The sequence below is a fragment of the Lepus europaeus genome, chromosome 7 (genome assembly GCF_033115175.1).
Source record: "Lepus europaeus isolate LE1 chromosome 7, mLepTim1.pri, whole genome shotgun sequence".
NCBI lineage: Eukaryota > Metazoa > Chordata > Mammalia > Lagomorpha > Leporidae > Lepus > Lepus europaeus.
In genome coordinates, this window is record NC_084833.1 from 59,733,485 (window position 1) to 59,745,292 (window position 11,808).

Consider the following 11,808-nt stretch of genomic DNA (forward strand, 5'->3'; position numbering starts at 1 on the left):
ATGGCTACATTCAACCTCACTGGCTACAACACAGACCTCTTCACTCTTTCAGGCATCCCTGGACTTGAGCAGTACCATGTCTGGATAAGCATCCCCTTCTGTTTCATCTATATGGTTGCCATTGCGGGCAATAGCATCCTTCTCTATCTCATTGCAGTGGAACACAGTCTTCATACACCCATGTTCTTTTTCCTTTCTGTGCTGGCCATCACTGACCTCATATTGTCTACCACATGTATCCCCAAAACCCTTACCATCTTCTGGTTTGGTCCCCAGAAAATCAGTTTTCCTGGCTGTTTCACCCAATTATTCTTTCTGCACTACAGTTTTGTCCTGGACTCAGCTATACTGCTCGCCATGGCATTTGACCGCTATGTGGCCATCTGTTCACCATTGAGGTACACCACTATTCTAACCCCCAAAACCATTGCCAAAATTGCTGTGGGAATCTCTTTATGAAGTTTCTTTGTTTTCGTCCCATGTGTTTTCCTTGTGAATCGTCTACCCTTCTGCAAGACACATATCATCCCTCATACATACTGTGAACACATAGGTGTTGCCCGGCTTGCTTGTGCTGATATCTCCATTAACATCTGGTATGGTTTCTGTGTTCCCATCATGACAGTGATTACAGATGTGGTCTTAATTGCCATCTCCTACACTCTCATCCTCTGTGCCGTGTTTCGCCTGCCCTCCCGAGATGCCCGTCAGAAGGCCTTGGGCACTTGTGGTTCCCACGTTTGTGTCATCCTCATGTTCTATATTCCAGCATTCTTCTCCATCCTTGCCCATCGCTTTGGGCATAATGTCCCTCGTACCTTTCACATTATGTTTGCCAACCTCTATGTAATTATCCCACCAGCACTCAACCCTATTGTCTATGGAGTAAAGACCAAGCAGATCCGGGACAAAGTCATTATTCTATTCTTTCCCAAAGGGTCCCAGTGATATATTTCTGAGGTCAATGATGGGGAGGGAATTTCCTACCTCAAAGACTGAATCTATAGTCAGTAGCCTCAGAGGAAAGGCAAATTAGAAATTTCCGTATTAATAATAATTAGGATTTTGCTTTCTTATTTTAGGCAGAAGTCTACTCTGCCATTCTAGGTACAGGCAAATAAATTCTGAGTCTAGGAATTAATAAATACTTATTTTACTCCTAAAACCAAAAGTACTTAGAATTATTTGTCATTGCTCTAAAGTGATCACAAAACTGCTAATGAATAGAATAAAATAAATCGATATCTCACTTTCCTTATAAAGCTGCTCTAAGTAGTCTAAATTACTTTTTCCAGATTTATACATCAGAGAAGCTTATTTATACCTTGTTGTGGGGCAGGGAATTACTGCTGTGATGGCTCAGTAAGGTTTTAGGGTTTTCTTTTGGCAGCCCCTATCCATTTCTAGGCAACATCAGGTGCAAGGTCTAGGTATATAGTAAGTGCAGAGGCAATGTTTAGCAAATGACTGATTAGAAAATAACCATGAAATTATTCAATTATGATTGCAAGTGTTTTTCTAAGGAAAAGGTTAAAGGCATTGCTAAGATACAAAAGTCACTTTTCACTCATTTCTGAGGTCAAATGAGTTGTGAGTGGGTAGAGTTCCCAAGGAGTGAAAAGAGGAAGCTTAATTCTTTTGACCAATAAAATGGAATAGCATGTACAGTCTAAGTGGGCTTGAAACTTGACCAATTTGAAGCACTGGTGGTCCCAAATCTGATCTTCATGTTTGTATTTGATCAGAGATATGGTCCCAAGCCAAAATTGTGTCTGTGTTTATAGGATTCCCTATCTCTTCAATTCTAATATGTCTAAGTTGGTCATTCATTCACTCAGTGAATAACTATTTTTAGGTGTTTTTGAGGTTCCAGTGGTAGTTGACTTTGATTTCTGCCTCATATCTAATACGTCTTTAAGCCTGTTGTTTCTCTCTAAACCACCTCTTGGATTTGCTAGTCAAGTGTCAGCACCCCTATCCCTTTATCCAATGGTCCAAACACTCATTACTTTTTTACTTTACTTAAGATAGCACAGTTCTATGTAGTCTCTCTGTCTTTAAACTGCATTGTCACCCCATGCTACTTTTCTATTCACATATCAAGTGACTTATATTTTTACAATAGCTCTGAACATATAGTTTTATTTTTTTCAAGATATATTTTATTTTAAAAAATTTTTATAAAGATTTATTTTATTTATTTTAAAGGCGGAGTTACAGAGAGAGGTAGAGACAGAGTGATTTTCCATCTGCTGGTTCACTCCCCAGATGGCCGCAACTGCCGGAGCTGCACCGGCCAGGAGCCAGGAGCTTCTTCCAGTTCTCCCATGTGGGTGCAGGGGCCCAAAGACTTGGGCTATCTTGTGCTGCTTTCCCAGGCCACACCAGATATCTGGATCAGAAGAGGAACAACTGGGACTAGAACCGGTGCCCATAAGGGATGCCAGCTCAACCCCGCTGTGCTACAACCCCGGCCCTGAATTTATAGTTTTAATAAGAAAGATATGTCCTTTGGACTCAAAAAATTATATTTGAGTTTATATTCTCTTACTGTGTAGCAACAGCTATATATTTTGTTTCCAAAATTATTTCATGTATTTTGAATATCATAAGTAAAATATAATGAATATGAATAGAAAAGTAAAGGCAAATGGGAGAGATAAAAACTTGAAAAATTAAGACAAGAAACAGGATGGGCATATTTCTTCTTATTAAATATGGGTCAGAAATCCAGAAATTCAGTTGTAATTTTTCTACCAGTCTGTCTGTTAGAGTCAAGCATCTTTTGTTATATAATTCCTGGTGCCTATGGTTTACAAGGGCACTTCGAAAAGATCATGGAGAGATAGAGTTCAAAGGTAAGTTTATTTTAGTGCAAGATACTTAAAATACGTGCGTATATGGGGTCTTCAAAGGGTTTCTGAAATGCGCACTATGAAAAAACTATGACTGTCTTTCAAAATTTGTTTGCAACAAGATTAACTTCCCTTTCAATTCCATTTTCCCACAAACTTTTTAAAGTACTCTTATAGAAGGCAGTTAATTGTTCACAGAAGCATAACTATTGATATGAAGAACAACAAGTGATATATTCAGAGTGCTCTTAGAGAAAAAGTTAAAGTGGTATAATTAAGCACACTCTTCAACGATACACAGTTCCATGGGACTCTTCAGTCTCTCATCATTCACTGGACAGCATCAATTTCTATTCAATAGAAGCTAACATTCCTTTGGGCTGCTAATAGTATGCTAATCTCTTCATTTCTCGTCTAACAGATATTCTAGAACATGAAGAGTATTGACTGGGCACCAAGCAATCTTTATTCACTCAGCCATTCAGCTACATTTAGTAAATATTTGACCACCAACACTGTGTCAGGTACTCCAGGTTCTACACCGGGATGCAACAGAGATGGTGCTGATCCTTGCAGAGTTTTTAGTGCAGAGGGCGAGGCAGACCTCAATCATATAGATGTTCAAATGAAAATAGAACTTCAGGTTGTGTTAGATTTTATTACAGGCAGAAATAAGCAAGCAGAGATGAAAAACAATGATTTCAGAGAGAATTTCAGATAAATCAGCTTTAAATTAGGCATGTATGTAGAAGGTCTTTCTAAAAGAAATCACGTTTTCACTGAGAAAGAAGGGAACTTCGAGAAGTTATTAAAGTGGGAGGTGGGAGGGACATGCCCCAAGCAGAGGGAGTGAAAGGGCAAGGTCTATCAATAGCTGGAAGCGGTGAGAAGCTGGGGTGGATTCAGGCAGAGGGAATAGCAAAAGGTGTGATTGCAGAAGATGGAAAAAAATCCAGATCATCCTAAAGAGTTGTTTATATTCTAAGAATACTGGGAAGTCATGGAGATTTTAAGCAAAGTGTCAACAAAGTCCAAATCATGCTTTCAAACATTACTCATAAATCTACTGTTTCTGTTATTATTGGAAATGGAGTGGGGGTTTCTTGGATTAGGCAGCCGCGCTGTAGTGCCCACTCACATACACTTTCATAATTAAGAGGGTGAGCAGCCTTACCCTTTTCAACTTCCTGATTAAAGACAAACTTAACTTTGATCAGAAATGATACGATCAAATACTTTTCAGTGAGACTAAGGAGCTCCTGTAAAACAACTTTGACTTTAGTTGTATAAACTAGCTAGATGGGAGTTTAAGTAATTAGATGGAGAACAAAACTTACATGTATAAGATGTTAAAACAGACATAAAGGGGAGTGGTGTCCAGAGTTGTGACATAATGAGTTAAGCCACAGCCTGCAGCACCTGAATCCCATATGGGCACATGTTCAGGTCCCTGTTGCTCCTCTTCTGGTTCAGCTCCCTGCCAATATGCTTGGGAAAGCAGTGGAAGATGGCCCAAGTGCTTGGACCCCTGCATTCACTTGGGATACCTATAAGTTCCTGGCTCCTGGCTTCAGCCTGGTGCATCCCTGGCAATGCAGCCATTTAGGGAATGAACCAGTAGATGGAGGACTCTCTCTCTCTCTCTCTCTCTCTCTCTCTCTATATATATATATATATATATATACACACACACACACATACACACATATGTGTATATATATACATCTCTTTCTCTCTGTAATTCTGCCTTTTAATGAATGAAACAAATCTTAAAAAAGCAGACACAAGCAAATTTCCATCTTAATTCAATCAATCACCTGAAAAGTAACAATGTTTCAAATTAAATAAATAATTATAAATATAATGATCATTGTGTTGTGGGAACTCCCATTTTAACAGATTTGATGTGTACTACTTTATAACATGAGATAGCAGGATCAACTGTCTACTAAGGTACATCTCCTATATTATGCTAATAAAACCATGACATTTGTGAGCAAGTTAATAGTTGTTTGCTGCTGTTGTTTAAGTGGGAGTAAAAGATGGGGGGGGGGAATAGTTCAGAATTTAAGATGAGAATTATAAATAAAAAGGAATGAAAACTAGTGCATATTCCTATGTTAGTCCAGTTGAAATCATTAGTCAATTTATCAGAAAACCTTTATTAGGCCAGCTTCTTATGATAGCATTAAGATTTATGTTTTATGTAAACTTATATATTATGTACCAGGTGTTCATAGAAAACTCATTCAGATTATCCATAACCATCTCCTTTCTATACAATCAATAGTTAGGGGGCCAGCACAGTGGTGTAGTGGGTAAAGCCACAGTCTGCAGTGTCAGCATCCTATATGGGTGCTGATTCGAGTCCCGGCTGTTCCACTTCCGATCCAGCTATCTGCTGTGGCCTGGGAGAGAAGTAGAAGATTGCCCAGGTCCTGGGGCCCCTGCACCCATGTGGGAGACCTGAAAGAAGCTCCTGGCTCCTGGCTTCCGATCAGCACAGCTCTGGACATTGCGGTCAATTGGGGAGTGAATCATCGGATGGAAGATGTCTCTCCCTCTCTCTCTCTTTCTCTCTCTCTCTCTGTCTCTCTCTCTCTGCCTCTCCTCTCTCCATGTAACATTGACTTTCAGACAAATAAATAAATAAATCTTAAAAAAAACAAAACAAAACAGAGAGACAGATTTTCTCATAAGACAGTGAAGAGTACACCAAAGACGAGAATTGGAAACTTCTATGTCATAAGCCTACTTGCTTTTCCTATAAAAATAATGGCCCAGGGGCCCGCGCTGTGGCATAGTGCATCTGCAGTGCTGGCATCCCATATGGACGCTGGTTCGAGACCTGGCTGCTCCACTTCCGATTCAGCTCTCTGCTATGGCCTGGGAAAACAGTAGAAGATGGCCCAAGTCCTTGGGCCTCTGCACCTGCGTGGGAGACCCATAGGAGGCTTCTGGCTCCTGGTTTCGAATCGACCCAGCTCCACCATTGCAGCCATTTGGGAAGTGAACTAGTGATGGAAGATCTCTCTTTCTGTGTGTGTGTGTCTGCCTCTCTGTAACTCCGCCTTTCAAAATAAAAAAAAAAAAAATAATGGCCCAAGAAAACTACTTGTAGTGTAGCAAACAAAATAGTATGCAGTTAACTGGTATTTTGAATAAATCATGTCTTACAATATTGAAGTTAAAGTGACAACTTTTGAGGGGCAGATGTTAATAAAAATAAAAAACAAAAAAGGCAAAAAACAATATTCATTGTAAAAAAATATAAGATCTCTGTTGGGATGCCAGCATCTCACATCAGAGTGTCTTGGTTCAAGTCCGAGGTCTGCTTCTGCTTCCCAGCTCCTGCTAATGTGCACCTGGGGAGGCAGCAAAGGATAACTCAAGTACTTGGATCCCAGCACTCAGGTGGAAGACCTGAATTAGTTCCTCTCATGTGGGAGTTTGGGGAATGAACCAGCAGATGAGATCTTTTTCTCTCTCTTTTTCTTATACTCTTGATCCTGCTCTGTTTCTTTGCTTAAAAAAATCATTGAAAATGGATTTCTGTGTGAAACCAGAAATTAAAAAAGTTTACGGATGAGACAAATAAATTAATATTTTAGGAGCCCACCATTTGGGTTATCGTTGAATATCTTTGTAGCTATAATATAGAAGAAAGACTAGAATTAACAAACTCAGGGAAATTGACTTAACTCTTAGAATTGTTTGATAAGAATATTGTAGGTAAAAATTCAGATTCCTGATGGCCTACCAGTCTTCTCTTAGGATTATACTTTATTTACATTGTTTTCGCTAATGAAAAACATTAATAATGTAGTTTTGATTTGAGTCCCCCGTAATGAAAACATGGCAGTCACAGGAAGATCTGGATGAAGATACATAAAGCAGAGGAAATAGGAAGTGCCAAGTCCCTGATACAGAAACAAAATGAGATTCAGGCTAAAAATATGACACCATCAGAGGTACATGTGTGAGGAAGGCAGAAATAGAAATAAAAAATACCTTTTAAGAAGTTATTAGAGTAACTTAGGCAAGAGATAATAGAATAGTGGCAGGAAACAGAATGGACATAGGAGATATTTGAGAACAGGAATACAACTTTACGAAAAGAAAAAAAATCAATTTGAGTAGTGAGGTGATGTTTCCTGAGCTTAGGAGCACTGAAACAGGTGCATGTTTAGAAGCAGAGTGGATACAGTTTGAGACAGGATGGTTTTGGAGCCATAGTTGGGTATTTAGCTAAGAAACTTCAAAGAAAGTAGTCATTTGGTGCCTACCAGAACATCCTTAGTTCTTCAAAGGAAATCGCATCCAAGACTTGTTCCATATCTGCCCTAAAGATACAGTTCCAACAAACTTTCCTGCTTTCCAGTTTTTCTGTTCATGTTCATAATTATATCAGACCTCCAGTGAAAAATAAGAAGTGTACAAATTTACTGCAGAACTTATCAAGACAGATTCAGGGACCACACCCATCCCATTCTGTAAAATAATATTAGAATACTTTATACTTTGAATGAGTCATGTAATCTTTTTTAAAACATTTATTTGTTTGAAACACAGAGTTACAGAGAGACAGAGGGAGAGACAGAAAGAGAGAGAGAGAGAGATTTTTCTACCCACTGGTTCATTCCTCAAATGGCCTCACAGGCTAGGGCTAGACTGAGAAGAAGCCAGAGTCAGGAGCTTCTTCCAGGTATCCCATGTGGGTGGCATGGGCCCAGGTATTTGGGCCATCTTCCTCATCTTTCCCAGGCTCATTAGCATAGAACTGGATGGTAAGTGGAGTGGCTGGTACTCAGACACCAATATGGGATGTTGGTGTGTCACTTAACCCACTGAGCTACAAGCCAGCCTTGAGTCTTTTTAATCTTTTTTTCCCCAAAGAAACCTTTTATTTAATGAGTACAAATTGCATAAGTACAACCTATAGTTGTGATTCTTCCCACCATAGCCACCCTCCCACCCCCACTCTCACCCCATCTCCTCCTCCCTTTTCCATTCCTAGTCCCATTCTCCATTAAGATTCATTTTCAAATTAACATTATACACAGAAGACCAACTCTCTACTAAGTAAAGATTTCAATAATTTGCACACACACAAACTGAGAACAAGTTTTACAGTTAATTTTTATAATACAACTCATTGAGGATAGAAAGTCTTGCATGGGAATTAAGTACATAGTGACCCCTGTTGTTAATTTAACAATTAACACTCTTATGTATGACATCAGTGATCACCTGAGGCTTTTGACATGAGCTGCCGAAGCTATGGAAGCCTTTTGAATCCACAAGATCATAAGCAAAGTTCTCTCCTCCCTTCAGAGAAAAGTATATCCTTCTTTGATGGCCACTTCTTTCCACTGGGGTCTCACTCACAGAGATCCTTCACGCAGGAAATTTTTTTGCTATAGTGTCTTGGCTTTCCATGCTCTCATGGGCTTTTCAGCCACACCAGAATGCCCCAAGAGCTGTTTCTGGGGTTAGAGTGCTATTTAAAGCGGTTATCATTCTATGAGTCTGCTATGTGGACTGCTTCTCATGTTGGAACATTCTCTCCTTTTTAATTCTATCATTATTACCAGACACTTGATTTTAATTATATGATCTCTTTAGCACTTAATCCTTTCTATACGATCACTTTAACACTTAATATTGTCACTTTAACACTTAATATTGTCACTTTAACACTTAAGATGGCATTTTTACCCTCAGCTTAATGGGATTTGGGGTCCCATGGCACATTTTTAAACTGTACTTCTAAGGGTACAGTCTTTTTAATCTTAATTTTAACAAATATACTAGGTTATCAATTTATGCCATGAGTATGAAACCATGGTATTTTCTGAACACTACCCAATTTTATTTGTCAGTTCTTATATAATCTTGAGAAGATATTAATATTTCACCTTTTTATAGAGTCATTTGTTCAAAGTCCTTTATCTGGTAAGGGAGGGCATGAGCTTGAAACCTAGGTGGTATGATAGATGCACGCCAACATGGATCTCCATCCATATACAGTTAGGTCACCAGCAAATGAAAATAATCAGTATCTGAAAGCATGGGCAGGGTTAATAAGAGCTTCATTTTCTTCCCTAGAGAGTGAGAAGTGAGGGTGTCATTGTCCTTCAGGTCTTTATCTGCCTCTTCCGGCATCAAGCAGGGACCAAAGAAAATAATGCACAGGGAATCAACCTCACCAGCTCTTTTTTTCCCTTTCACTCATTTCCTTGGTTGGTGTGTCTGCTCTCTTGCAGATTTTCTGTGTGTCTGTCAGCATATTCTTCCTGCTTTCCCTTTTATCTGATTCCCAGGATTAGGTGCGTATTGGCTGTTTGAAAGGATTTATTGGGAATGGGGTTGGAGGGGAAGAAACAGTGAAGGAAAAGCTTGGGGCTCTATATCCTTAGGAACCACAACTGGGCACTGTAAATTGGTTTCATGAGTAACTCAGGTTTATAAAGAAAGGCATGGCTTCCATTAGTAGTACAATGCTCTACTGAATTGGCAATAAAAGATTAGAACAGATATTTATTTACCTGGATTAAGTATGGGTACTGTTAGTGTTGTTCAGGCAATTTTGGTGTTAGACATGGGACAAGAATTCATAACCCTAACATAAAGGGTAGAATCGAATGTGTAGGTGTTCCTAGAAGGGTTTTTGTCAGTTTTTATGCATCTATTTCTGTTACCTTCTTCACTGTGTTGTCTGACTGGTAAGGATAATACTAATGATATAAAATATAATCTAATAAAAGAGGAAAACCTATTACATGCTTCCTATGATCTGGATATTGCACTAAAGAGTATTTTTTGAATGTGTCTCATTTGATCATAATGATAGCTGTAAGAATTAGAAATATTAAGTTATTCTAAAAATGAGGAACCTGGGGGAATATATACTTGAAACAGCTTCCCAAAATCTACACAGCTGGTAAATTATGGAACCGTGATTAAATTAAATTGTAGAGCCTAAGTTTCTGGCTCCAAATTACATACTGGTATTAATATTTTATCAAAAATACTATGGTCATCTGTGTGCACGTGTATATATCTATTACAATACCAAAATAATATCTAATAAGGTTAATGCTAATTTCTTTATATCATCAAATATCTACTCTATATTTTATATACTAATTACTCTCTTCTTCAAAGAGTTCGAATATTTTAGATTCTACATGTAAATTAAATCACACAGTACTTGTCTTTCTGTGCCTGGCTTTTTTCATTTATGATAGTATCTTCTGCTTGCATTCATGGCTTTGAAAATAATAGCATATCCCCATTTTTCAAGAAATTCTATTGTGTATATATGAATAGAATAATTGTTATCAGAGGCTGGGGAAGAGGGTGCTGGGGAAAGGGGAGACATTGATTAAAGAGAGCACTGAATTGAGGTGAGTCATTGGGGCGTGGTTAAGATGCTGCTAGGGATACCCACACCCATATCACAATGGTTAGATTCAAATCCTAGTTCTGTTTCTGCTTCCAGCTTCCTGTTCATGCACATACTTGGAACCAGCAGGTGATGGATCCGTGTTGGGTTCTTGAAACCAAACCTCCTGGCTTTGACTTATCCAAGCCCCAAAGCATTTGGGGAGTGGACCAACAGATGGAAGGTCTCTCTCCAACTGCCTTTCTGCCTTTGAAATAAAATGAATATAAATTGACTCTTAAAAAAATAAAATAAAAAGGGGTTCAGATTATCATTTAGATAGGTGAAATAAATTTCAATGATCTATTGAAAAGAATGTTTACTATAATAAACAATTAATTGTATATTTCAAAATTTTAAAGAGTAGATTTTAAATGCTTTCACCATTAGATAAATATGAGGTGATATGTCTATTAATTATCCAGATTCAACAATTCTACATTGTAAACATAAACTATTACATCATATAACATCAATATAAAATTTATTATATGTCACTTTAATATAAAATTAAAATCATAAATTTCCCTGATTTATTTAGTTCTGTTCCTGGTTTGTTTTAGCAGAACCCTACCAAGAACCATACTGTATTTTGTTGTTCATTTACATTTTAATCTAGAAATGTATTTTCCTCATCTGATGTGACTCTGCACCCCCCACACACTTAATGACATTGACTTGTTAAAAAAAAAAGCACAAAACAGATTGTAGATGGTTGTGGATTTGTCTGTAGAATGACAAGGCTGAGAACTTTCTGTTTGTGCACCCATGTGTACCTATGAATGCTTTTGGATTATGAACATCTGTTGTATTTGAATGCATGGAAATATAAATTATAGAGAAGATCTTCCACTCACATTTGTATAAGTAAAGGATGACCTTGGAAAATCTGGGAAAACTGTGATTTAGATAATATGATTCCAAGATGCTGATGCCATATGTCATTTCCAGTTAGCAATCAGTAAGTTTTATGGCCCACTGGACAAGAGAACCAAGAAGGTGGTGACCAAGCAAAAGAAATGAAAGTGGCTTAACAAGAGAAGACACTTGCAGATACACAGCAAATGGGAGTGGGGGTGGGGAGCAAGACTGTGGCCCCTAGCTAAAGTCTGGGCCATGTTTTGAGAACCTACACATATATGATGTGGAGACATTGTAGAGGAGAGTTTGGATTGGCACAAGAAAGGTGTTTTTACTTCTAGACAAGGAAGAGTCAGGAAGAGGAGAAAATAGCATCTTGTTTCTCTTCTGCCCAAAGCAGAAGTCTGGAAAATGCAGCCTGGTCCTGGGTATTGTGAGCTGGATCTAAGAATGAGATAACAGGGGTCGGCACTATGACATAGCAAATAAAACTGCTGCCTGAGGTGCTGGCGTTGCATATGGATGCTGGTTCAAGACCCAGGCTGCTCTACTTCTGATCCAGCTCTCTGCTAACGTGTCTGGGAAAGTAGCAGAAGATGGCCCAACTGCTTGGGCCCTTGCACCCACGTGTGGGGCCCAGAGGAA

At 38.6% G+C, this 11,808-nt stretch overlaps 1 pseudogene; it reads left to right on the forward strand.

Moving 5' to 3' along the window:
• LOC133764489 (olfactory receptor 52H1-like) lies at nt 1-948 on the forward strand (annotated as a pseudogene).
• Nucleotides 949-11,808: the final 10,860 nt, after the last annotated feature.